The sequence below is a fragment of the Mesoplodon mirus genome (genome assembly GCF_964341445.2).
Source record: "Mesoplodon mirus genome assembly, chromosome: 5".
Taxonomy (NCBI): domain Eukaryota; kingdom Metazoa; phylum Chordata; class Mammalia; order Artiodactyla; family Ziphiidae; genus Mesoplodon; species Mesoplodon mirus.
In genome coordinates this window covers 174634083-174661851 of record NC_138980.1, presented here as the reverse complement: position 1 = coordinate 174661851, position 27769 = coordinate 174634083, and the positions used below count along the sequence as shown (strand labels likewise).

Below are 27769 nucleotides of genomic sequence, written 5' to 3'. Positions count from 1 at the left end.
ATATGCATCCTGTGAAAAGCATATGTAGAATTCTGAATTTTGATCTTTTCTGGGGCCACCAACACGTGGTGGATACTCTCTCGTGATGCTGGGCAGTGGCAGCGAGCCTCAGCTCCCAGCCAGCCGTGCGATCATGAGGGTCAACAATCAACACACCTACAACCATCCTGTACCCAGACAACCATTATGCTTTTCACTTTCAGTACAGAATTCAACAAATTACATGAGACATTCAACACTTTATTAAAAAATAGGTTTTGTGTTAGATGATGTTGCCCCACTGTAGGTTAACATAAGTGTTCTGACCACACTTTAAGGTAGAATAGGCTAAGCTATGATGTTCTGTAGGTTAGGTGTATTAAATGTATCTTCAACTTAGGATATTTTCAACTTACAGCAGGTTTATTGGGATGTAACCCCACTGTAAATCAAGGAAGATGTGTACCATTTCTTTTTTGGTGGTGACAGCATTTAAGATCTACTCTCTTAACATATTTCTAGTACAGTGTTATTAGCTATGGTCATGATGTTTGTACATTCGATTCCCTGGTATTCATCTTATAGTTGGAAGTTAGTAGTCTTTGACATACATCTTCCATTATTCCTCACTCCCACCCCAACCCCTGGTAACCCCCATTCTAGTCTCTGTTGCTATGCACGGGGCTTTTTTAGATTCCACAGTCAAGTGATATCATACAGTATTGGTTTGGTTTCTTTAGCAAACGTGGTCTTGCTACCTATTCCAGTGCCTCTACTGTGTACTACCTAAAGGACTCTCAGCAATCTTGTCTCTTGAGTAAACAAACCATTCTCCTTCCATTTCCAACAGGGTAAGTTAATGAACAGAGGAGAAGTGCAACAGAAAAGTATAAAGACTCATTTATTTGTACAAGCCAACACTTTTTATTACTACTCAGTAATCTTAATTATAAAGTCATTTATCACAAGGTAATTACCACTGACGATTCCAGGATACATGTTACAAGTTTATGCAAAATTCCTTTAAAAAATCGGCTTACACCCCTCAGAAAGGCAGATCTTGCCAGCTACCTGCATGTTCACTAATTACCTGTTATGAGAATCTCCTGACGTGTCAGGAAAGGGTTACTTTTTCTCAGCAGCCTTCCCCTGGCCACCTTTTGAAGTAATTATCACCATATAGCAGGAAACAGACAAGCTGTCTACCTAGAAATGACTGCAACAGCTTGCTGTCCTTCTGTGCAGGTAAATGCACTGCATGTTCTCCCCCAGGCACCTGGGAACAGCACACTGGCCTCTCTGTAGCTCCCCGCCATTGAATCACAGCACAAAGTCATGTAGCATCTGAATTCTCTCTGGCTTTCAGGGAGAAGACAGACAGAGGCAGCGCCATGGTTTAACGTATGGCAGCCTTACATCCTCTTCTGAGATAAGCAGATCTTTGTATTAAAGTGATTCTCTGTACCTGAAGCCCAGGGCACTTCTACTGGGCTGGTTTCAATATTTACTGGCAACCAACAGATGGAAGCAGGATGACAAGATAGGGCCAGGTGTTGAAGATTGCCCTTGCGCCCTAACACACAATATTCCATAGATCATCCAAAGACAATTTACTCTGGACCATTTGCACGTTATACCAGTGACATCTGGATACACTCATAAAATGTGAGCATGTGTAGATGGTGAATGCGTTCAAAAGCAAAGGATTCCACTGAATGTATATGGGAAGGACATTTTCTTGAGTAAATTTGGAGGAGAAAAATAAGGGTCCACCTTTATTGTCCTTCTTACTTATTTTGCTATATTTATAAAGGTCAACAAACTTGGTGCAATGTATATCCAAACACATTTCACGATAAACGGAAGGAGAACAGTAGAAGGAGACACATACTGTCTCATTCCCAGTTCCTGGTATACTGTAGGTGTTCAATGATTCAGTGCAGGTAATACTAAGGGTTCTTAGTCTTGGGGAGAAAGGCAACAAATAATCAGACCAAGAACCTAAATATGTTGGCACATATTCTGCCGTTCAGAATAGGATTCGACAACAGCAACAAAACAAATATTACAGAAATAAACACGTATGAATGAGGAGGAAAGAAAGGGAGAACTAAAATTTACAAACTAAAAGTGGAAAATGTAATAATTTAATACAGATAATTACTAATTTGCTCAGAATAGAATAGGTATCACCACAACATAATTTAAATCCCATTTTCCCCATCATATATCTGCCAATCAATCAAGCATCGATTTATAAATTCACCTGTATTTTCTTAAGGTTCAGTTTGCACTGCTACTAATCATGTTCTTATGGGTTATCTGACTAGTTTCTGACATATCTTACTTACCTTTCTCTGTACATCACTTAGAAATTCACAGACGCATGGTGGAGACTCAAGACATTTAAATATTCTTTTAAATGCAGTGCATTAACCAGAATATTAAGCTTCCATGTCAGAATGTAAACTCCAATGAGGTGATAAAAATTTCACTGAAACAATTTTAAGTATTCTCAGCGTTGCACAAACTACGTGTTAAACAGCAGTAGAAAGTGAGCAAGTTTCATTTGCTCCTAACATTTACTTTCTCCTAAGTCACATATTTAAACCTTGATTTATAATCCATGATAAAATTATGAGTAGAATACTCATAATCCAGTATAAAGACAATGATTTTCCCCAAAAAACCCGTATTTATCTTTTTTAATGGTTCATAGACAACCTAACTTAATGATCCCATAATTGCTGAAAGCCTCCTGTGCATTTACACAGTACTCTGCTGATAATTAGCATTCTTTGTTTCTTTTCTACAAGACTGCTCTTTATAAAGTGCTCAAAGAGAAAAGGAATGCATATCTTCTTAGACTTTTAAGTGAAGGCAAATACGCTCTGGGAAGTGGAAATGCCATGGCTAAAATGGTCCAAGGGACAGATCACCCTGATCAGACGCAGTGAGTTTCCAACCTCGTGGCTTTAAAATGCCACTTGAAATCACACAGGGTAAACTAGAAGTCTCGGCTGAAACCCCATGGAGAAACAACATACAGAGCTCCAGCCAGGATGACAGTATATTTACATCATGATGATTGAGTGACAGCCTCCAGGTCAAAGCTCCAAATCACTGTGTCCTGCCCACGTCCCCACTTCCTCATGTGTAACATGGAGGGTTTGGAGGAAATAAACTGAGCTCTGAACAGTTCTAAAGCGATATGACGGTAAAAGTGCTAGGGTCGCATGATTTCCGGGACGACAGTGACACCTTTTTAAAAGGTTTCTGCAGCTGTGCCACATCTGGGGAAAAGTATAGGCAAAAAAATCCTGCCTTTGTGTGTTTGTCTGATTTTCATGTTGACCAGTGTTCAACACACTATCGAGTATATCCCAGAAGATGATGATAGGCTTTTTGTGGCAATTTCACTTTCAGAGAGAAGCTGTGATCTTACAGTCTGTGCTTGATGCCAACAGAACTTTACTTCTTAGACAGATAGGAGTATTCCTTCCACCCCCAGCCCCGGAAGGTCCTTCCTTTCTAATTATAAATGTCAAGATGGCTTTTAAAACCAGTTATGTTTACTTATATTAACAACATTTTTACATGTTGACAGTTTTTGATTTTGCTACAAAAGGACAGAGGATTGGAGGAGAACCCCTAGTAAAGAACCAAAAACTTCACAAAGACTAAAAAGAAGGAAGAACACATTAGGCTTATTATAATATTCAGTAAAAGCACATCAAGGTGGGTGATCAAAAGGCTTGATGTTGCAGAGTATACGGTACCTGCGGTACTTTGTTACTATAGTACTCTCATGTGACCCACTGAATACTCCTGTGATTACTATGTGCTTGGACAAGCACTTTGGTGAGTGCTTGTACATCTCATCACCTGTACGTCTCAAGATTTGTATGTGAATCATCTCCTTACTTAACTGCTTTAAGGACAAGAAGAGTTTCCCCATTTCTGAAAAACCTTGACCTTCCTTCCTTAGAATCCTTCCTACCATTATAGTCAAACAAGTAGGAGCCACTGTCTTTCCTCTTCTCTGTTAAATTATCACCTACTTGTTACCCTCATGAAAATAGCATTGGACTGGAGCTTTGCAGCTTATTACCTTCATCTTATTAGTGATAGAACCAAATAAAAGTGCCATTTTATGGGTCTAAAACAGTCTAGTATCAGCAATTCCATACAGTTCAACATAAGTGGATTGTTACTTTCAGAAAAGTAGATGACTACAAAACCCAGATGATAGCATTCAGGAATATCAAGACGATGCTGAGCGCTAAGACATTTTTCTTCACTAGACCTGAGGTCACACATTCAAAAGAGAGGCAGCAGATGAAGTGTACATGTGAAGTTGATGAGCATACAAACTAAGGGAGTCATGAGGACCAAAGTGACCTGAAGAACCCATGTTCTGCCAAAACTGGTTCAATTTCTTTAAAAATGAAATTTATCCTAATAAACACAGGGACAGTTCACAATCTCATCTTTCATGAATTTCTTACAACAAATTTGAGTTTTCTGGTTATTCAAGTGCCAGGTTGTACTCAATTTTATGTAAACAATCAGACTAGGATTACATGACCTACCAGTTGCTTCAAGAGAGATTTGGGGATTTAGGTGTAAGAATTAATTTAAATAAAGCAATTTATTCTAACTACAACTTACTTTACCAAACAAATTTTTTTTTTTTTTTTTTTTTTTTTTTTTTTTTTGCGGTACACGGGCCTCTCACTGTTGTGGCCTCTCCCGTTGTGGAGCACAGGCTCCGGATGTGCAGGCTCAGCAGCCATGGCTCATGGACCCAGCCGTGCCGCAGCATGTGGGATCTTCCCAGACCGGGGCACGAACCCATGTCCCCTGCATTGGCAGGTGGACTCTCAACCACTGCGCCACCAGGGAAGCCCCAAAATTATTTTCTTAAACTCAACCTTTTACTTAATAATAAAGACACTCAAGACAGCAAGCTTTGCATGTAAACAGTGGAAGGTTTTTCTAGGTTAAATTAAATCAATAAATAATGCAATAATCATTTTAATGATAAAACCAATCTTATTACTCCTAACTGCCATTTGACGAACACTTGTAATTTTATTGATCTCTGTTCCGAGAAACTCTACAAACATTATCTCATGTAATTCCTACACACCACACCTACATGGGAGTTATTTTCCCTAGTGTAGAGATGAGGCAATGAAGATCAGAAGTGTTTATCATTAACCCCTCACAATCCCTAAAAAGAAGTCCCCTTAACATTCACATATATTATAGATACAAGCTTAACAAATTAAAAAAGAAAACTCACAGGAAGCATTGCACTTTGGAAAATTCTGCTGTAGTACAAAAGATAAAGGGATAAAGAGACCGTGAATGACTTTGCCAGGCACGGCAGTAGAACCCGCCAACAGCAGACCGCCGCATTGGTTATAATCAGCAGCAGCCCACCTTTGTATTCAGTATTCTTTTCCAGGCAGTTAGGGAAGCAACCTTTTGGAGGTGAGCTGTTAGTTGACGGGGGTGGAGGGGGGAGGATGTGCTATTAAATTACATCATCATCATAATAAGGATAATACTATTTCTAATGAATAAACTATACTTATTTTTTATTTTTGCCATATTCAAAGGGCTCTCGCAGGAGCACTTGTGAGCTCCCAACAGGGGTTCCCGGAGCTAGTATCCCTGACCCCTCATGGAACAGCTCTTGCTGCTGAATGTGTGAGGGTGATACATCCCTAAATGTTAGCACGTTAAAAAAAAATCTCACCAAAAACTTTTTTAAAAAAATTGATAAAATTCTCATTAAAAAATCTCACAACATGGTTTGTTAGTGGAAGTCATATATAATATTTAATACTGTATAATAGTATATTATACATAATCATTATATAAACTATATAGTAATATATTTTTAATATAGAGGAAAGTAGGAAACATAGTCAAGAAGGTAAGAAAATGGAAACTTTCATCTCCCATCCCTCCGAGAAATGTGTAACCCAAGACTCTCTCTCACATGCTCTGTGTATCTACTTTTACTACAATTCAGTCCATTTTGCCTTCAAAAGTCTTTTGAATTCACCCTCTCTCTCTATTTCCACTGCCATTCACCGGGTTAAGTTCTTTGTCCACTTTTTGCCTGGGCTACTCTGATAACCCCCAACTGGCTTCCCAAACAGACACTGATTCTTTCCAATTTATTCATACTTTAGCTGGAATGATCTTCCTGAAACCCAAGCCTGATCACATCACCCCCTGCTCAGCATCCTACAATAACTTTCATGTATAAAAACCGAACTGCAGGGCTTCCCTTGTGGCGTAGTGGTTGAGAGTCCGCCTGCCGATGCAGGGGACGTGGGTCCGGGAAGATCCCACATGCCGCGGAGCGGCTGGGCCCGTGAGCCATGGCCGCTGAGCCTGCCACGTCCAGAGCCTGTGCTCCGCAACGGGAGAGGCCACAACAGTGAGAGGCCCGCGTACAGCAAAATAAAAAAAATAAAAAAATAAAAAAACCCGACGTGCACCACGAAGCCAGCAGACAGCCTTCATCACGGCCTCCTGCTGGCCTCACTGCCTCAATTTCTGGCACTCCTGACTCACAGCCATCACACTGATCACTGTAACTATTCCCAGTGACCCCAATACATGGTGTTCTCTTTCCTGTCTAGATTCAAGGGTAAAGATTCAGCATGTGGTCTCTAGCAGCATCTACCAGGATTCAAAACTTGCTTCGACCCCTCACTAGCACAGGCCTGGGGAAGCTGCTATACCTCTTGAAGCTGTGGTTTCTGCTGTAATAGGAAGGACCTAATCGGACCTAACTCAGAGCTTAGCTGTAAGGATCAAAGGAGATAATGCATGGAAAGCTTTCCATACAGTGCTTGGCTCACGCACTGGTAATACTTGCAGAGCCCTATTCTAAGAGGTAAAAATGCATTACACTTAACAGGCAGGGGAAACCCCAGCCCGCATAGAACACATATTCCAGTGGAGACAGACAACTTAAAAAATTGATGAATATTTTATATAGTATGCTGGAAGTTAAAAACTCCTTTGAAGAACACTAATGCAGGGTTAGCAGAAGTGTCATTTTAAGTACGGCAGGCAGGGAAGACCTTGAGAAAGTGGCATTCGATCAAAGATGTGAAGAAGGCGAGTAGGTGAGCAGCTGTGTGGACATCTGGGGAAAAAGATTCAGGCAGAGGAAAGGACAGGGTTAAGACCCTGCAGAGGGAATGTGCCTGGTGGATGTGGGGATCGCAGGGAGACCTGTGAGGCTGACTGCCTCACAGTTGCCGGGGTGACCGTGAGAATAAAATCAGAAAAGCCATGGTAGGACTTCCCTAATGGTCCAGGGGTTAAGACTCTGAGCTTCCACTGCAGGGAGCACAGGTTCGATTCCCTGATAAGGAACTAAGATCCCACATGCCGTGCAGCTTGGCCAAACAAAACAACACAGAACAATACAAAAAACCATGGTGAAGCAGATTGTACTGTGATTTGGGAGCCATTGTAAGGATGTTGGGTTTTACTCCACCGCTGGCTATTCGCACTTATTCATCTTTGTGGGAAATTTTACCCAAATCTTCCAAGCTGGGTAAGAAACCCTCTGTCTCTGCTCCCATAGTGTACCTAGTACGTTCATCATGGCATTTATTACAGAAGCCTTTGCAGATCTCCAACTCAACAGGGTTCTGTCATTCATCTCAGTATCAGCAATTTTCTGGGTGCTCAGCATGCAGGGATGGTTCGATAAAGAACGAATGAATAAATGGTGAAGAAACAAATGAACAATAAGCAACACACTTTCAGAAGGCCAACAAAAAGTGTCCATGCCACAGTGAGCTGAGGAAATAGCATATGATATCGCTTGTATGTGGAATCTAAAAAAAGGGTAAATGAACTTATCTACAAAACAGAAATAGAGTCACAGATGTAGAAAACAAACTTACGGTTACCAGGGGGTTTTGGGGGAAGGGATAAACTGGGAGACTGGGATTGATATATACACACTACTATATATAAAATAGATAACTAATAAGGGCCTACTGTAGAGCACAAGGAACTCTACTCAATACTCTGTAATGACCTATATGGGAACAGAATCTAAAAACAGAGTGGATATATGTATAACTGAATCAATTTGCTGTACACCTGAAACTAACACAACATTGTAAATCAACTATACTCCAATAAAAATTATTTTTAAAAAAGGATTCTAAAAACGGTGATAGAAAATAAGCATATGTCTCCCACTGACATTATGTTTGGATTTTCAGCAATTTCAGCAATCAACTTCAGAGACACTAGACTACTTTGTGAAAATTATTTTTATAATTCTCAAAATTCTTGCATGTGTTCTCTAAATCTGTCTCAAAAATAACCCTGTGCTTTTCAGACTGAAGAATCTCGGTTCTCCAAGTAACAAAATTGAGGCCTGAAATAACAAGTGACTAGAGGCAGATGCAGTTCTGGAACTCAGGAACCCACGTCCTGTGAGAAAGGCCTGGCGGCTTGTACTGAACAGCTCTACACCTTACAGCACAGAGAGCACAGAAGAACACCCACATCAGAGCAGACCGGCTGCAGCAGAGGGAGCTGGGATGGGGCAGAAAAATTCCAACAACCATCTGAGACAGTGAAGCAAATTTTGAGAGTGAGGGGGTGGAACATAGCAGGAAAGAAGTTCATTCTGCACCTACTAATCACAGATGGTGTCACCCTTTCGATGAATGAGGCAGTGGGGACCACAAAACTAGAGGCGCTGACAAGGACTGCCAAGGTGACTTGATCCAACAGTATTTACACCAAAACTACCCCCGATAGTGTCTATTCTCCATAGTGCTGTTTTATTATATTGTATTTTTGTCAAGTCTAATGCTGACGTAGTAGTATAATCTGTAATATATAATGCAGGGCAGCTGTAGCGCCAATCACAGACTAATGAACACTGTGCTTGGACTCAGGAGAGACTGCATTTAACTACCTAGGAGATCTTTGACATGCTTATTTATTTTAATCCTGGTACACAGTTTTCCAATCTATAAAATGGGGGTGACAATATCTATTTGAAAGGTTTATTACAGGACGAATAATATGGTAGGTTATTAAAAATGATGATGTGTTCTCTGAAGGTAAGAGATAATGAAAATCTCTCTCTCCATATATATTTGTGGATTAATTGTGTTGCCTTAAAATTACATGATATTATACTAAGGATTTATTTTATTATAATTATAAAATATATATGAAAGAATTTTTCTACCATGTAGATAGGTAGCAGAACCTAAAACCAGCATTACACTCCACTCTCTTTCATAACTTTTGAGTAAATCAATTTGTGAATGTCACTGTAGAAAATGTTGAGACATACTATTTTTTTTTCACATAGCATGTGCCACATTTTCATACAGTTTAAATCACTGAATTGCAGACATGGTCTAATAGGTCCGTTATTCAGCAAGACCACTTCTACATTATGGTGATATTGTGACATTTGACAAGGGGTAGCTATAAAAGCTTGTGACCATAAAGAAATAAAGAATGAGTACATCAAATTACCTGCAAAGATAAAGTAAGGAAATTTATTTCCTCCAACTTAATATGAGCATCCTACCATCTCTTTGCAACAGTATATACTGTCATATAGTAAAAGTTACTTTGTCACAGCAGTATTACAATCCCTGGCCTCCAGGCAGGATAGCAAATGTACAGTATGAGTGAATCACCATCCTTCTTCCCTCCTACACAAAATAGTGAAGAATATGTAGCACCAGTCAAACATCAGGGAGAAATCTGTCTTGCTCTTTGAGAAAGAATAACCTGAATATAAGTTTTAAAAGATAATCATTCCAGGGGGCCTCCCTGGTGGCGCAGTGGTTGAGAGTCCGCCTGCCGATGCAGGGGATACGGGTTTGTGCCCCGGTCTGGGAGGATCCCATATGCCGCGGAGCGGCTGGGCCCGTGAGCCATGGCCGCTGAGCCTGCGAATCCAGAGCCTGTGCTCCACAACGGGAGAGGCCACAACAGTGAGAGGCCCGCGTACAAAAAAAAAAAAAAAAAGATAATCATTCCAAGTTTGGCAATTTTCAAATTGCCGCAATTGTAAAATGACTTGAAAGTGACAAAGTCAAAGAAAATTGCACTTTGATGAGGAAATAAAATCAGCGCCAGGAGTGAGCTGGAAGAGAATGCAATCCAATGTATCAGGCCACTGGCATATCACAAGATCATGTAACTGTTGACAAATCCTTATTCAGCAACACAGTAGCTTAAATGTACAACTAAACATTAAAAAAAAATCTGTCAAACAATGTTACAAATGAATAAGAAAGTGTATTTGTTGAAGACCACATGGTCCTCAAATGCTGCTTCATTTTTAGAATTATAGGAGAAGTTAAACAAAGTGAAAATGCACAAATGACGCCACAGCCCTCTTACTCACTCAAGGTTGCAGGAGCTCTGACTTAAGAAATCTGTGCTCTCACAGGGAGATCAGCTCAGTGCTTTGTGACCGCTTGGAGGGGTGGGATAGGAAGGGTGGGCGGGAGACGCAAGAGGGAGGGGATATGGGAACATATGTATATGTATAACTGATTCATTTTGTTATAAAGCAGAAACTAACACACCATTGTTAAGCAATTATACGCCAATAAAGATGTAAAAAAAAGAAATAGAAATCTGTGCTCTCAACAAAATACTGTTTCCAAAATAATAAGTCTGACTATTTAAAATTATGATATAAAACGTTACTGTGTACACTATGTGTTACCATGAAATTAATAACTCCACACAGGAGAACAGTAGCATACTAACCTGAAAACACACTGAAAAGAAAAAGTAAACCTTTAGTTAACAAAACGTAATGATTCTGACCATGTCAACAGCTGCATTGTTTTGATGCTTTTTTAAAAAAAAATCCATCAGACAGGGAGTCTCCACAAGATAAAGACAAAGGAATGTGAATGAAGTAAATATCTTGACAGAAATGATATGTTTGGTTAATAGATCACAGAATGTGGTATTCAGGGTGAGTTTCGAAAATTATAGGTTCCCCAAACACACAAGTACTCAACAAAAGCATCAATGCTTTGAAAAGTGACTTTCATCTTAAAGATACAAAGTTCAATACAATTTTTTATGTTTTTGAAGGAAAATTTAAGTATAAAGAAAATAAAGAAATATTCTGGTTCTCAATTATGCAACTACATTTTTTTAATGTGCTCAGTGCCTTTTTCCACACAAAATGTTAACATTTTCTTTGAAGTGGTTCTCTAAAATCTAAAGGTTATGTAGTTAATAATTTTAAAGTATACAATTGAAACTTTAGTTTAGAAAAGTTTACTCAACCTAATATCTCAAAACATCACAGATATATTTTTGAATGATGCTGCTATCATTAAAACCTTGTGTTTTAGCAGATGAATATTTAATCATTTGGAAACATGGCTGCAATATATTTTTTAATTTTAACCTTGGAAAACATTGAGCATATAATTGCTGGAGATTTTAATTTTCTCCCTTTTGCTCTTTTTTCTAAACTCTCCAGCAAAACAAAAACAAAAAAACAAAACAATAACAACAACAACAAAAAACCCTATTTTTAAAATAGGAAATATGAATCCTAAGCCATCTTAAACAATATAAAACTTGAATTGGAAAAATATCAGAAACAGAACAAGGTATTAAAATGAAATTAACCAGAGGTATAATGAGCTTGCTGCCTCAGATACAGCTTTGGTGAAATCTCAGTGTCTGGACTGTGTCTTACTGTGTAGCCAAGAAATGTTGACAAGAGGACATAAAGACTGAGGAGGGTCCTGAGGATGCGGAATAGCTCAAGAGGTGGCTGGAGGCATATGCGACAGAAAAGACGACGACGCTGAGTTGATAAATGCCACTGTGAAATTTAGAAAATGATGCAGACATAGATTAAAAATTTTTAGAAGTTTAACCGTGAGATGGTTGATAAAAATCTCTTCTTCCTGTGACCCCAAAACTTTAGAAAAAAATCTCCAACCCTTTTCAAAGTTTAATCCTAAAAATGTCTGGGTTATCCATCTTCACATATTGCTACACATAAACTCACAATTCAGAAACCAAGAACAGTTTTAAAAGGTAACTTCAATTTCCAAAGAACAAAATGAAAAAGATCTACCAAAGGCAACGCAAAATTAGTACCATGATGTAATAGTCACCTAAATTACTGAAGCTGAAGAAATGCTACTCTATAGCATCTAATATATGAAACAAATATTCAGTAGCCATGTGGATTTTCTATGACTATATTGTCAGCATGTTGTTTTCAGTAATTTAAAAATAAATGGTGATGTAACAGCATAGTATTTAAGAGCACAGATTTTAGATCAAGTCATCTCGAGTTTGAAACTCAATCTTGGAAGATACTCTGTTTTATCTTGGGCAACTTATTTATTTGAATTACAGCTTCCTTTCTTTAAGATGGGATTTAAAATATCTGCTTCATGGTACTGTTGAGGGGATTATGTGATATACATGCAGTGATGGGCACAGCTCTTAGAAATCAAAAAATCTTAACTGTGATGGAAGCACACCGAAGGCAGGAATGTTCGTCTTCCGATCACTGCAGTTCACCTAGCACACAGAAATGCTCAATAACTATTTGTTGAATGAATAACTACTGTTATTATCAATAATTATTCTAAGAATTTTCCCTAAATGTAGGTACCAACCTAAACATAATACAGTAGATTCTCTTATGTTATACAAGGTCAATGCAAACACTGAATTAGTGATAAAGGAACCACTGTTCATAGAGGAGATAAAGGGTTAGGTTCCTGCAAGGCTCTGGGTCACAACGTTTTCAACAACCTATCAATATATCACCTTGTTTTCTGTGAGTTTCTGTTTAAAGACACCTTATTCAGGATATATTGTTGATTCATTAACCTTGAACTCATGGCCAACAGCACTATAACTCATGCTTGAATGATGTTTACCTAATATATGTATTTTCTCTATAAGGCACGCCACAGCTTTCTCGCACTTAGGAACACGAGACAGCACGTAAGCACTATGCCTGGGACCCATTTGAAACAGCAAAATAAATACAAAAAAAGCACAGAAGTTGAAAAAAGGGCACTAAGTAGACTGCAAAAAGGACACTTGTTTATAGTATGAGAGCTGAGGAAAAAAAGGTAGAGTGTCACCTTGTTTGACCTCAGTTCTGAAAGTGCATGCCAGGTGACTAAAGGTTTTCCCCACCCTGTGCAAGTCTTGTGAATGAATGCAAAAGAAACACCGATATTGATTTGGGGGTTACGGATAAATGTTAGCAAGTAGGCAAATTTCACAAATACAAAATTTGCAAACAATGAGAACTGACTGTATATCTAATAGGGAATATAAGAGACTCCTATAAGGATCACACTTGCTAATTTTATATACCTTTCTCCTCTCCCCTTCTCTCTGTTCAACAATATCTTGAATACTGCTTTTCAAGCAGTAAACACCCAATCAGCGCTTGCTAAATAGGAAAATGAGCACGTCTGGGAGATTTTTAAGGCCAATGAAAACAACATATACAACAGGACTAAGAATCTCACAACTTTGCTTGTCATCTTAAATATTTACAGTAGAGTTGCCATCCAAAAAATATTATATACAGCAGGTTATTTTGAAAGACGTTACCAACAGAGGTATTGCCTTAAACAAACATTGCTGGGTTGTGGAACAGTTAGAAGAAATGGAAATGTGTTACATGGGGTTGAGTAAAGTGGAAGCTGGTAGAGAAAATCACTAGCTTCAGTCAAGGACTATAGAAAGTTACAATCACAAAAGGTCAGATCAGGAAGAAGAGGGATCACACAAAGGAGGAAGTGGTTTTAAATAGTACATTATTAAAAATGCTGATTCTGTCACAGCCTGTCACATCCCTTATTGCTCAGGACAAAGTCTAGCAACTAGCTTTAGAGGAAATTAATACCCTATCATAATCTATCCAAACCATTGCTCCTGGCAAGCAGTGAGGGGAAAAGATATTTTGTCTTGAGAGCTCTGTGTTTTGTGCATTGGTTTAGGGTTTCTGACCCCACTAAAGCTCTAGAGTAGAATTATTCTCTAGAGAATCATTAAAAACTACAGAGAGAGCACCCACCATCTCTCCTTCCTCTTTTATAATGTGATGGACAAATAACAAGCAATTCAGAGGTGTTTTCCTGTTTATATCTTATAACAGTGCTTTCCTATCTCTTGAGAATAAATGAAATATTTTTATTCCCTAATGATGCCACATTCATGTTTACTTCATTTGTAAAAAAAAGACTATGCAAACTTCCTTTTTCTTTGCCTTGGCATGAGTTTGCTGTTTTATGTTATTATGGAGTCTTGTTATTTTAAAGCTGATGAGGCTTATGTACAATAAATATAGGTTTATTTAGGGAATAAATACAGAAAAAGTAAAATCCATAATCCCTTAATATGCCCGCTTTCTTTTTCATTATAAATGTACATAAACATATGTTAATATTAAAACTGTGATCTCAATATATATGTAGTCTTGCATTATTTTAAACATTTAATACATAATGAGCATTGTCCAGTGTCACTAAACAGTCTTCCAAAAGAGTTCACAGTACCTGTGGCTCAATGTTAACCCCGGTGACACTGCCCTGTTACCTCACCATCAACCAATCAGAGAATTGTGCAAGAGTTGATCACACAACCTAAATGTTGAGAGTTATGTTTTATTTGGTGGACAAACCTGAGGACTTAAGCCTGGGACCCAGCATCACAGAAAACTGGGAGATGGCTCTGAAGATTCAAGGGGGTTGGAGCCAGGATATATAAGAGTTTTTGTAACAAAGACCAGGTGGTCAGAACACCAAAAGATGACTGTTAATTAAAGAAAACCAGACATCTCAAGTTAAGGAATTTAGCACTTTTCTGTGTATGGGAAGATGCGAAATCTGGGCTCACTGAAAGCATTCCTTTGATATGCACCTCAGCTCTCTGGGGCCAGTATCCTCCATTTTCTCAACCTGAGTTTCCTCAGGGTGCACCATCCTGGGGCAGATCTACTGGCTGATGGCTGCAACATCCTTTGTTTACTGATATGGAAGGTGACAGTCTTAGTTCACACCTGTATTGCCTGAGCTATTTAAACACTGGCCACATTTACTGTAAGTATTTGTATACTTTTTATGAATATCTATAATTTGCTTTAAAATACTGAGCACAGATAGTGTGATATTGCCCCTGTGTTAGTTTAAGCCAGGATCAACAAACTCTTTCTGTAAAGGTGTGACCAAGCAGGACCCTATGGGGCCTTCCCGGGACAGACCCCTCCCCCCATCCTCCCTGCCTGACTCTTCTTTATAGAAAAGCTGTAGTCTCCCAGGCCTCCCCTGAGTCACAAAAGCCTGGCTGAAGAATTAATGATCCAAAGCATGCAAACAGGTAGTAACAAAAGTAGCAACTGGACCAGGAGAACTGGTAAGAATTTAAACAGTAAATCAGCCATATGGCAGTCACAGAATCTTTAGCTCTTTTCTGAAGTACCTAGATAACAGTATCTCATGCACATGGCCTGAGTTGTTTTACAGATGCTAAAACCACCACTAAATGGAAGAAATTAACTACTTGATGACGTAGCCCCCAGACTTACTGGAGCCTGAGGACTGATAACACTAACCCCTGTGACACTGCCCTGTTACCTCACCATCAACCAGAGAATTGTGCACGAGCTGATCACACACCCTGCAACCACCCTCCCTCACCTGGCCTTTAAAAATGCTTCCCTGGGACTTCCCTGGTGGTCCAGTGGTTAAGACTTCACCTTCCAATGTAGGAGATGTGGGTTCGATTCCTGGTTGGGGAGCTAAGATCCCACATGCCTCGTGGCCAAAAAGCCAAAACATAAAACAGAAGCAATATTGCAACAAAAATTCAATGAAGGCTTTATAAATGGTCGACATAAAAAAAAAAATAAAATAAATAAAAAAAAAAAAAATTCCTGAAACCCATCAGGGAGTTCAGGGTTTTTGAACATTAGCTGCCCCAGATGCCTTGTCTGGCACCTTACAATAAACACTGAATTCTCCTTCACTGCAACCCCATGTCAGTAAACTGGCTTTACTGTGTACAGGTGTGTGTGCAGGTGAGAGGACCCAAGTTTGGTTCAGCAACAAATGTACCAAGTAAATATTTTTGGATTTCTGGGTCACAAGGTCTCTGTCCCAATTACTCATCTTAGTCATAGTAATGCCAAATTGTGATACACGGTGCATAAACAATGTGTTCAAATAAAACCTTGTTTATAGATGCTGAAATTGGACTTTTACATCATTTTCACATGTCACAGAACATATTCTTCTTCTGATTTTTTCCCAACTATTTACAAATATGAAAAATCATTCTTAGCTCATAGGCCATAGAGAAACCAGCAGCAGGCTGGATCTGGCCCTCAGGCTGCAGTTTGAAGATCCCCAGTTTAAGCAGATATTTTAAAAATTTATATCAGAATGAGTTGTCAGTGGTGAAACTGGGGGCTTGTTAGCATAACAGATATTAGAAATGAGCTCTCACTGTTGAAATTAGTGGTATTCAGTGCCAGCTTTTAACCCTTTCTTACTCATTCAGGTTGAGCTCCTATAGATTTTAAGGGAGGTCAGAGGAACCCTGGGAACCACATAGGAATTATATACCACCCAGCACGAACAGCTAGGATTTAACAACCAATTTAGCGGGGCCAGGGCACAGTAGCTGAAATCAGCTCTGCCTGAAGGGACTCTCTGATCTCACATACAGGCGGATGCACTCTTTTCTTGCCTGCTTGAGAATCAGTTTGCCTTACTAATGTCTGTAGGCATGGCAGAATTGCTTTTGAGAACTGCTTCCACTTTTAGCTGTTTAAAAAAAAAAAAAAAAAAAAAGGTTGTGCCTCAGCAATATGGTTTGATTTAATTTACAAAAACCTCAATTCACAGATCTTCAGTAAAATATTGGCTGAGGTTCTCCTACGTGCCAGGAATGACTGGGGAAACAGTGGTAGAAAAAAGAAGATACGGTCCCTGCCGTGACATTGTTATTATAAAAGAGGGAATTAAAAAAATAAGCAAACAAAATGTATTAAACATTCTTTTCTATGTTATAAGATAATAATAGTGTGGCATAGTAATCACTATAATCACACAATTTCTATTATAATAGAAATCACAGTAGGGATTTCTATGTGCCAAGCATTGGCCTCATGCACCGAGGCCATGACACATATTCAAAACCCCAAATTATCAAATAGGTTACCCCTGATGTTATTAACCCTATCTTTCAGATGAGGAAGCTGAAGTACATCCTCAAGGATTAAGGAATCTCTTGACATCATAAAACCTTAAGATGGTGGTTTTGGATTGTAACCTGAGCTGCAGGAGGCTGAGTCTGTGCTCTTAACCTCTGCACTTCCAGGTGGAGGAACTTTGGGGTGGCAGTGTTGTTTAGGAGGGCCTTCAGGGAAAGCCTATCTTATCAGAGATAATTTAAACTGAAGCCTAAAGGATGGGAAAGAATCATCCATGGAAAAAGGCAAGCATTCCAATCAGCACATCTTAGATCCTGAATCTGGAAGATTTCTCTGTTCCTGGAACAGAAAGGAAGCTGATATGCCTGGAAAACCAGAAGCCGTGGTTAGGAGCTAGGCTTTCGTGTTAAGGCAACAGAAAGTCAATGTGGGGTTGAAAGTAGGAGAGTCACAGATCAGATTTAATTTTAAAAATCACTCTGGTGACTGTGTAGAAATTGGGGAAGGGGAGTTGGGGACAAGAATGTATAAGGCGTCACAGGCTAGTGGTTGTTGAAGACCAGAAGCAATAGCAGCTTAGACCTGGATAAGTGCTGTAGAGAGAGAAACTGCCAGAGCCCATTTAAGAAACAGTTCAAAAGCTTCCAAACAATTATCCGCAACCTAACTCTCCATGAAATCAACTTGATGCTGAGGATAAATCACTGTATTTCTCATATTAAAGGAATACATTATCCTAAACTAAATTACACACTCCCTTTATCTCTTGGGCTTGCACCTACCTCCCTCTCCATGGAGCACTGGAAATAAGGGACTGAATTTAAATAGGAAGATTTTTTTTTTTCTTATCTAACTGAGCCATAGATAAATTCATTGAAAACATTACAGAAGCAGTGGAGCTGGTATCACAACAAAGTTGACAGTAAGAACTGTCAAATGTAATCCATTATGCACATCATTTTTGGAAAACTAAAGTTTTAGAGAATTTACAGATATATTCTATCATTTATTCTAAACTATAAATACAATTATTCAAGCATAATTCATATCAATAGACATATTTCCTTTTACCTATTGCCACATATTACTATGCTATTAAAAGCAATTAAACTAGATTTATCATGATGATCATTTTGAAATGTACAGAAATATCAAATCACTATGGTGTGTATCTGGAACTAACATAGTGCTGTAGGTCAATTATACTTCAAAAACAAAACAAATAAACTCATAGAGAAAGAGATCAGATTTGTGATTACCAAAGGCAGGAGGTGAGGGACGGGGAACTGGATGAAGGTAGTCAAAAAGTACAAACTTCCAGTTATAAGACAAATATAGGCATGCAATGTACAACATGATAAATATAATTAACACAGCTGTACGTTATACATGGAAGTTGTTAAGAAAGTAAATCTTAAGAGTTCTCATCACAAGGAAACATTTTTTCCTTTAATTTTGTATCGATATGAGATGATGGATATTCACTGAACTTATCATGGTCATCATTTCATGATGTATGTAAGTAAAGTCATTATGCTGGACATAAACTTATAGTGCTATAAGTCAATTAGATCTCAATAAAACTGGAAGAAAAAGAGAAAAAGATAAAATTGTTCTCTTTAAAAAGTGATTAAAATATATTACAATTTATGTTTTAATTAACTAAATATATAATTCTATATATATAATATGCATACACACATATCTGTAATTTTACCTAGCTACCTAGCTATCTAATCATCTTTTTATAATTTATTTTTTAAGATTTTGTGATTTAAGAGCAGTTTTAGATTTATAAGAAAATTGAAAGTACACAGCTTTTCCATATATCCTCTACTTCTACATATGTATAGCCTCCTTCATTTTCAACATCACTCTCCAGAATGTTTTCTTTTTCTTTTTTTTTTTTTTTTTTACCAAGGATGAATCTACATCGACACATCATAATCACCCAAAGTCCATAGTTTACCTTAGAGTTCACTCTTGGTGGTATGCATTCTATGGGTTTAGACAAAAGTATGATGACATAAATCCATTATTATAATATCATTCAGAGTATTTTCACTATCCCAAAAATTCTCTGGTCTCCCTACTCTTCTCTCGCCAACGCCAGCACCAAACAACCACTAATCTTTTTATTGTCTCTACAGTTTTGCTTTTTCCAGGATGTCATATAGTTTGAATTGCACAGTATGGAGCCTTTAAGATTGGCTTCTTTCCCTTAGAAACAGGCGGTTCCTCTGTGTCTTGTCGTAGCTTGATAGCTCAATTATTTTCAGTGCTGTACACTATTCCATTATCTGGATATACCATAGTTTACTTACCCATTCACCTACCGAAGAACAGGTTGGTTGCTTCCAAGTTTTGGCAATTATGAATACAGCTGCTACAAACATCCATGTGCAGGATTTTGTGTGGACATAAGATTTCAGCACTTTTGGGTAAACACCAAGGAGTGTGATTGCTGGATTCTGTGGTAAGAGTATGTTTAGTTTGGTAAGAAATTATCAAAATGTCTTCCAAAATGGCTCTACCATTTTGCATTCCTCCTAGCAATGTATGTGAGTTCCTGTTATTCCACATCCTTGCCAGCATTTGGTGTAGTCAGTGTGCCAGGTTTTGGCCTTTCTGATACGTGTGTAGTCGTATCTCATTGTTATTTTAATTTGCATTTCCCAGGTGGCATATGATGTGGGGCATCTTTTCATACGCTGTTTGTCATCTGTATGTCTATTTTGGTCTGCTGTCTTTGGCTCATTTTTTAAATTGCATTGTTTGGTTTCTTACTGTTGAGTGTTTAAGAGTTCTTTGACTATTTTGGAAAGCAGTCCTTTATCAGACATGTCTCTGGCAAATATTTCTTCTAGTCTGTAGCTTGTTTTTTTTTTTTTTTTTTTTGTGGTACGCAGGCCTCTCACTGTTGTGGCCTCTCCCATTGCGGAGCACAGGCTCCGGACGCTCAGGCTCACCAGCCATGGCTCACGGGCCCAGCCGCTCCATGGCATGTGGGATCTTCCCGGACCGGGGCATGAACTTGTGTCTCCTGCATCGGCAGGTGGAGTCTCAACCACTGTGCCACCAGGGAAGCCCCTGTAGCTTGTTTTTAAATTCTCTTGATATTGCCTTTCAAAGAGCAGAAGTTTTAAATTTTAATGAAGTCTAACTTTTCTATTATTCCTTTCATGGATCATGTCTTTGGTGTTGTGTCTGAAAAGCAAGATTATCAAGGTTTTTTCCATGTAATCTTTAAGAGTTTTATAGTTTGCATTTTACAGTTAGGTCTGTGATCCATTTTGAGTTAATTTTTGTGAAGAGTGTAAGGTGTGTGTCTTGATTCATTTTTTTGCATGTGGATGGCCAGTTGTTCCAGCACCATTTAATGAAGAGACTATCTTTGCTTCATTATGTTGCCTTTGTTCCTTTGTCAAAGATCAATTGATTATATTTATGAGGTCTATTTCTGGGCTTTCTATTCTGTTCCACTGATCGATTTGTCTGTTTTTTCACCAATACCACACTGTCTTGATTACAATAGCTTTATGCTAAGTCTTGAATTCGGGTAGTGTCAACTTTGTTCTCCTTCAACATGTGTTGGCTATTCTGATCTTTTGCCTCTCCATATAAACTTCAGAATCAGTTTGTCAATATCCACCAAATAACTTACTCAGGTTTAGACTGAGATTGAACTGAATCTACCCATCAAGTTGGGAAGAACTGACATCTGACAATATTGAGTCTTCCTATCCATGAACATGGAATATCTCTCCATTCATTTATTTGATTTTGCTCATCAGGTTTTGTAGTTTTCCTTATATAGATCTTGTATATAATTTGTTAGACTTATACCTAAGTTTTTCTTTTTGTCTGGGTGCTGATAGAAATGCATTGTGTTTTAAATTTCTAATTCCACTTTCTCATTGTTGTTATACAGGAAATCAACTGACTTTTGTATATGAACCTTGTATCCTGAAACCTTACTATAATCACTTCTTAGTTCCAGGAGATTTTTTAACAGATGCATTCAGATTTTCTACATGGATGATCACGTAATTTGTGAACAAAGACATTTTTATGTCTTCCTTCCCAATCTGTACACATCTTATCTTCTTTTCTTGACTTATTGAATTAGTAAGGCCTTCTAGTACAAGGTTCAAAAGGAGTAGTGAGTGGAAACATCCTTGTGTTGTACCTGATTTTAGTGGAGAAGCTTCAAGTTTCTCACTATTAAGTATGATGTAAACTGTAGGGGTATTTTTGTGAATAGTCTTTATCCATTTGAGAAAGTTCCTTTCCATTCCTAATTTACTGATAGTTTCTTATCATTAATGGTTGTTGGATTTTGTCAAATGCTTTGTCTGTATCTATTAAGATGATTTTCATTTTTTAGTCTGTTAATGTAATAGATTACATTAATTGATTTTTGAATGTTGAACCAGCCTTGTTTAACTGGGATGAATCCCACTTGGCCATAGTGTATAATTCTTTATACACTCTTATGGAATTTAATTTGCTAATATTTTATTAAGTATTTTTCCATCTATGTTTGTGAGAGATATTGGTCTTTTCTGGCAAATTTGGCAGTTTTCTTTTCTTGTAATGTTTTTGTCTACTTATGGTATTTGTGTGATGTTGGTCTCATGGAATGAGTTAGAAAGTAGTCCCTCTGCTTCTATCCTCTGAAAGAGATTAGAGATAATTGTTATGATTCTTTCCTTAAATATTTGGTAGAATTCACCAATGAACCCATCTGGGACTGGCACTTTCTGCTTTGGAAGGTTATTTATTGTCAGTTCAATTTTCTAATAGATAGAAGACAATTTGGTTCATCTTTTTTTCTTCTTGTGAGGTTTTGGCAAATTGTCTTTCAAGGAATTGGTCCATGTCATCTAGGATATCAAATTTGGGGGCAGAGGGTTGTTCACAGTATTCCTTTATTATCCTTTTTATTTCTATGGGGTCTGTAGTGACATCCCCTCTTTCATCTCTGGTATTAGTAGTTTGTGTCCTTTTTCTTTTTTTCTTAGTTATTCTGGCTAGAGGCTTATTAGTTTTATCGAACTTTTCAAAGAACCAGTTTTGGGTTTTGTTGATCTTCTCTATTGATTTCCTGTTTTTAATTTTATTGATTTTTGCTCTAATTCTCATTATTTCTTTTCTTTTGCTGATTTTGATCTAATTTGTTCCTTTTATAATTTCTTAAGGTAGAAATTTAAATTATTGATTTTAGATCTTTCATCTTTTCTAATATATGCATTCAATGCTATAAATTCCCCTCAAAGCATAACTTTTGCTGCACCCCACAAATTTTCATAAGTTGTACTTTCATTTTGATTAAGTTAAAAATATTTAAAAATTTCTTTTTTGACCCATGTATTATTTAGAAGTATGTAGGTATTCTTTTAAAAAGGGAGCAAACTTTAAAAAATTGTCACTAATCATGTCAATACTTATCAATGAATATCTGTAGAATAGGTTTGCCACACCCAATCATAATATTAAGAACTGGAATGATATTGTGAGGCTTGCATTTCAGAAATTTTGCTCGTCATTGTATGGATAAGTTGGAACAACTCAGAATAGAGGTCAAGAGCCCATCAGGAGACAAAGTGGAAAGTAAGGAGTCAGAAGCATAAACTAAGTGGAGGTAGGGATGGAGGGGAACAGATATTAAAAAGAGGTAAGAAAGAAGAATGAGGGCTTGGTAATTAATTGGCTGTGTGCAAAGAAGAAAGGAGCATGTCATGGCCTTGGGTTTTTTGCTTGGGAACTGGGGGGATAACTGAGTCTTCTGAGGATTTAGATTGAGGATGACAAGAGGAGAAGATTGGGGTGAGTGGAAAATGAGGTTAGTTAAGGGTGTGCTGAGCTCAAGGTGTCCATGGGGAATGGGCAGTTGAATCAAAAAGTCTAAATCACTGAAGAAAGTACTGGGAAAAACTTTTCCAAATTTTCAGCAATGTAAGTGAAAACAGGGGAAGGAAAATATTCTTCAAAGATATAGTGAGAGGGACAGAAAAGAGACAAGAGGAAAAGAAATATTTAAAGGGCAAGAGGAGAAAGAGGAGCCTCAAAAAAACAAAAAAACAACTTTGGCTCACTTCTCCTTCCTCTTGTTGGCATCTCTATAAATTCTTGCCACATGGAATTGTGTATAGTCCACAAGTTTCTTTCCAAAATGAAAATACTTGCTTAAGCAAAATTTTAATTACTCCTTTGTGAATTTAGAAAGTATAAGGATGAGCATGAAAAGAATACAATGCACCAGACTGTAAATTTAATCAAATTCCTAGAAGGTGGTTTCCCTCCTCTTTGGTCTAGCTTCATTCTTGTACAGCAGAGGAAGTTGGGTGCTTTGCAGAAACTCCATTTTACTGATCTTAAAGGCTTTGTCTGAATCACTTATACATTGGGTTTTAAAATGTTTGTGTGTGTGTGTGTGTGTGTGTGTTTAATATCATTTCAATATTTACTGAAAATTAATTTTTGATTCAAAGATTTAATTACTGAAGGTGATGGCCCCTGACACTTAGCTTACAGTTTATTGTGGGATAATGACTTAATGAATCAAATCCCCACTTGGTTTTATTAAGTGTGATTGGAAAATAACATGTAGTGAAAATCTGCCACATAATGACACACATTTGAAAACTTTTTGTTTGCACTACACAGTTGTATTTTCTGTCATCTTCTTGCACTGGCATACTTTTTTCTGTTACCTGTCCACTCACTGAGGCCAACAGTTAATATAAATACCAATAGAAATTCACAAGAATTTCTTAAAAACTCAACAATGCCTGGAAGCTTAAAAAAAAAAAAAAAAACAGAGAGAGAGAGATATGTGATCCTGAAATAAGGGTCCTAATGAACAACTGAGCTAAAGAGAAAGACAGGCCTTTTTAAAACAAGTGATCAATTTGTTGTTAAAACATGTTGATCTACTGAAATTAGAGGATTGGGTCTACAATATAAACTTATTCTGTTGAGAGGATATGTAAGAAGTGGGTGATGATAGAATCTGTGTGAATTCTGGATTACTCAGAGAAGATTATCTCTGCTTCATTAATATCATATCTAATCAAATGGAAGTTGCTTTATTAAACAGATGTTTATTTTGGTTAAATATTCAGTGATCACCCAAGACCATTCTGCATAGAATAATTATCTAGGGTGTCTAGCTGAGTTGTCAAATTCTGAAAGGGGGCTTCTAAGATAATCATGAGCCACGAGTAGATATTTTTCCTCTTTATTTGAAGGCACAGCAGGCTTTCTGAGTGTCCATTTCTGCTTTAATAAGACCTTCCTCTCCATGATGACATCTCCTAAGAGGAGCTTCCAGTGCTATGCCATCAGCCAGGACCTTCCCATGTAAGGAATTCCATCACCTGATATCAGAGATAACAACTGCAATTCAACCAGTCTGCTGGACAGACATGAGGAACTGGCAGCTGAATGCTCTAGATAAAAGTGTGTAAAGTATAAATGAATCCAAACTGAAATTAACTGACAGCTTAACAATAACATCAAATTCAGCCAATTGACATCTTGCACAAAAGTGTTTATATCAATATAAATGTCTCAAAGGATTTCTATACAGTCAATATTTATATTTATTTTACTTTAAGCTAAACTTCAGGAATTATAAGATACTGAATTATTATTAAGTTTTATAGGTGACTATATATGTGATGACAGTATATGAGGACATAAATTGTTTCCACTTCATTTACTATAATATAATCTGTGTATTAAAATTCATTAAAAAACACCTGTTCATGAATATAAGAATAAAAGAATAAGAGAATGGAGTGTTATGGCATACTCCTTTATATAAGATCCCTACAGTATAAGTATAGAATTTTCATCACAAAGTCTTATAAAATGTATGACCATACATATTTGTCATTTGTATATTTTTTATCTGTGACAAAAAGATAATGGTGAGAAAATATTTAATAATTCCATCAGCCAAGGTAGGCTGGGTTACACTACAGTAAGGACATCCTAAAAACTTAGTGGCTTAACACAACAAAATTTTAGTGAAGATTAATTCTGCAGTGCCCTTCCACTCTGTCTCTGGATTTGGCCAAATAATGTGTAACGGCAAACACGACACAAGTAAAGGCCTGAAAAGCACTTGCACAGTTGGGTTTGTCCTCTCTCTTGTGCTTCAGCCCCTGCTATGAAAATAAGCAAAGATGAGCCTATGAAACATAGAGAGCAGACCTGGGTGCCCAGTTGTCCCAGCTGACATCCAGCTGACCCTAAACATATGAGGAAGTGCAGCCAAAATCAGCAGAACTGATCCAACATCCCAGCGTTGTGAGCAATAAATGTTTCTCGCTATGTACCTCTGAGGTTTTGTGGTTGCTGTTACACAGCATAATTTTGGTAACAGATGACTGACATAGCTATTAATCCCCTGGTATCTGAAGGTACCTCCCAGTTTATTTTCCTGTTTTGATGGACATCATTTAAAATCAGTTGCAAGCCCACACCTATGTGTCAGTTTCCTCTATCCACAGACCAAGAGTTACGCAGAATACACAAAGGTGGTATTAGAGAGTACTTGTTTTACTGTATTTCTTGCCAAGATGTTAACAAGAGTCATTCTCCTTGGCCCCACCGAGCTCTACTTTTTCCACATCATGTAGTGCTTCTATCCACCACCAATATCACTTCTCTTTTTTTCCTCCTTCCACACACAACTGCAAAAATAACCAAGTGTCACCATCCCCAAGCCACTCTCTGAAGGTCAAGGATTGTTACGTTGGATCCTGGTGGTGAAAATCCAAGATGAAGACCTTGTCCGGCTGTTCTGCTTAGATGTGAATATAATCCCTTCATATAGGGAGGGCTTCCCTTAGACACTCTTCAAAAACACCAAGGTTATGAACCCAGTTTCTCTCTCTCTACTCAGAGGTACTGAGTCCCTCTTTTCCTGGGATGCTTTCTTCCATTTCTTCTGGCTCAAATCTCTGCAGATGCAAATGAGGCCTAATGACCCCACCCTGAACCAGACAACCAAGCTCCTTACCTTAACTTGGAGGAGAGACCAAGTACCTCATCATGTCAACTTTAGTCACAATGTCACCTCCAAAACATGGCAATAGGAGAAACCCACCACAGGGAAATTTAGGGTGAAGTTTTCACGGACAAGAAAGGCAAATTCCTATAGGATCAGGCAGGTAATGTACATAGTTGCAGTGGGCTGGCTGGCGTAGAAGTGACCAGAATCTGCTAGCTCCATCCAAAGCAGGGAAGAGCTACTCAAACTCTTCTCAATCCTTCCCAAGAAAAATGTTTCAATCTTCCAAATGCTCAAAAGAAATAAAAAATATCTAGTTGGCAACTGATTCTTAAAGAAAATCTTAACCTGGTCCAAACAAAATAGATATCGGGGCTATAGTTTTGCTACCTTTGAATCAGGAGATGGCAACTAACCAAAGGAGTTTGATCTATTTCGGGGATTTTTCCAGCAGAAAAACCTGAGAGGTACCGGGACCATGCTGTTTATTGGAAACAACATGCTCCCATCTTGCCTTTAACTGAGTTTTGCAGAGTCAGAGTGTAACACAGAGGCACTCACAGGCTACACAGGTAAACCTGTATTGTCACTGTCAAATCACAACTCCTGCCAACCTCAAGTATATATTGAAATAAAGTCTTCACCCTCATTCTAATGCTTATTGAGCAATTGTTAAGCTCAAGGTACTGCTTTAGTTGTCTCAAGGATTTAGAGCAGAAGAAAACATTGTCTCTACCCTCAAGAGAGTAGAGAGATAACTGCACAGAAGTATTTAGTAAATAAAGAAACATATGACTTTCAGTCTTTTGTGTCTGAAAAAGGTAGTTTTAGAAAACTGGATTTGAATTATTTACCTAGATATCTTGTATATTTACCGAAGAATTAGAATTTGGAATAAAGATATAAAATACACTTTGATTAGAACAAGTTGTCTTTGATCAGAACCAATTAGTAACTGAATTAGTTAAGAAGGAATAAAGGAATATTTTCCTGGAGGGAGAAAATGAAAAGAATCATCTCTTGTCTGAGGGATTCTTGTGGAATCTTAAAAGACAATATATAGTATCTTAGTACTTGCTCTGGACTCTTCATCTCAAAGCATCATTAGTCCATAATCCTATGACCTTTGCATCTTTCATTAGGAGGAGAGAAAAGAAGAAAGAAAATGATTTCTGAATCAAAAATCTGAACATGCTGTTTTAATAGCAATGACTAGAAGACTACATGTAGTCAAACTTCTTTGAAATTAATTATCTAATAAGTCTCAAGAGCACCCTTCCTATCAATCTTGTTTGGGCTTGACCTCAAAGGACCACCTACAAATGTGTGAAGGAAGCTCACACTTCAGAACTGTTCCATTCATGGCCTTGGCTGACATTCACTACATGAAGATTAATTAAGAAGGCTTCTCAGAATACAGATGCCTATCTAATGAGAACTGAAGTGACACATACCATTTTTCACTTAGGTCAAGTAGCAGATGGTTAACTTTAACG

General features: G+C 37.8%; 1 protein-coding gene across 2 annotated transcripts in view; it reads right to left on the bottom strand.

Annotated features, from left to right (window-relative positions):
* Window positions 1-27769, bottom strand: part of CTNND2 (catenin delta 2) — a gene marked incomplete at its 5' end in the record, with an annotated part of 948683 nt that overhangs the window by 737773 nt on the left and 183141 nt on the right. The window lies entirely within an intron of this gene.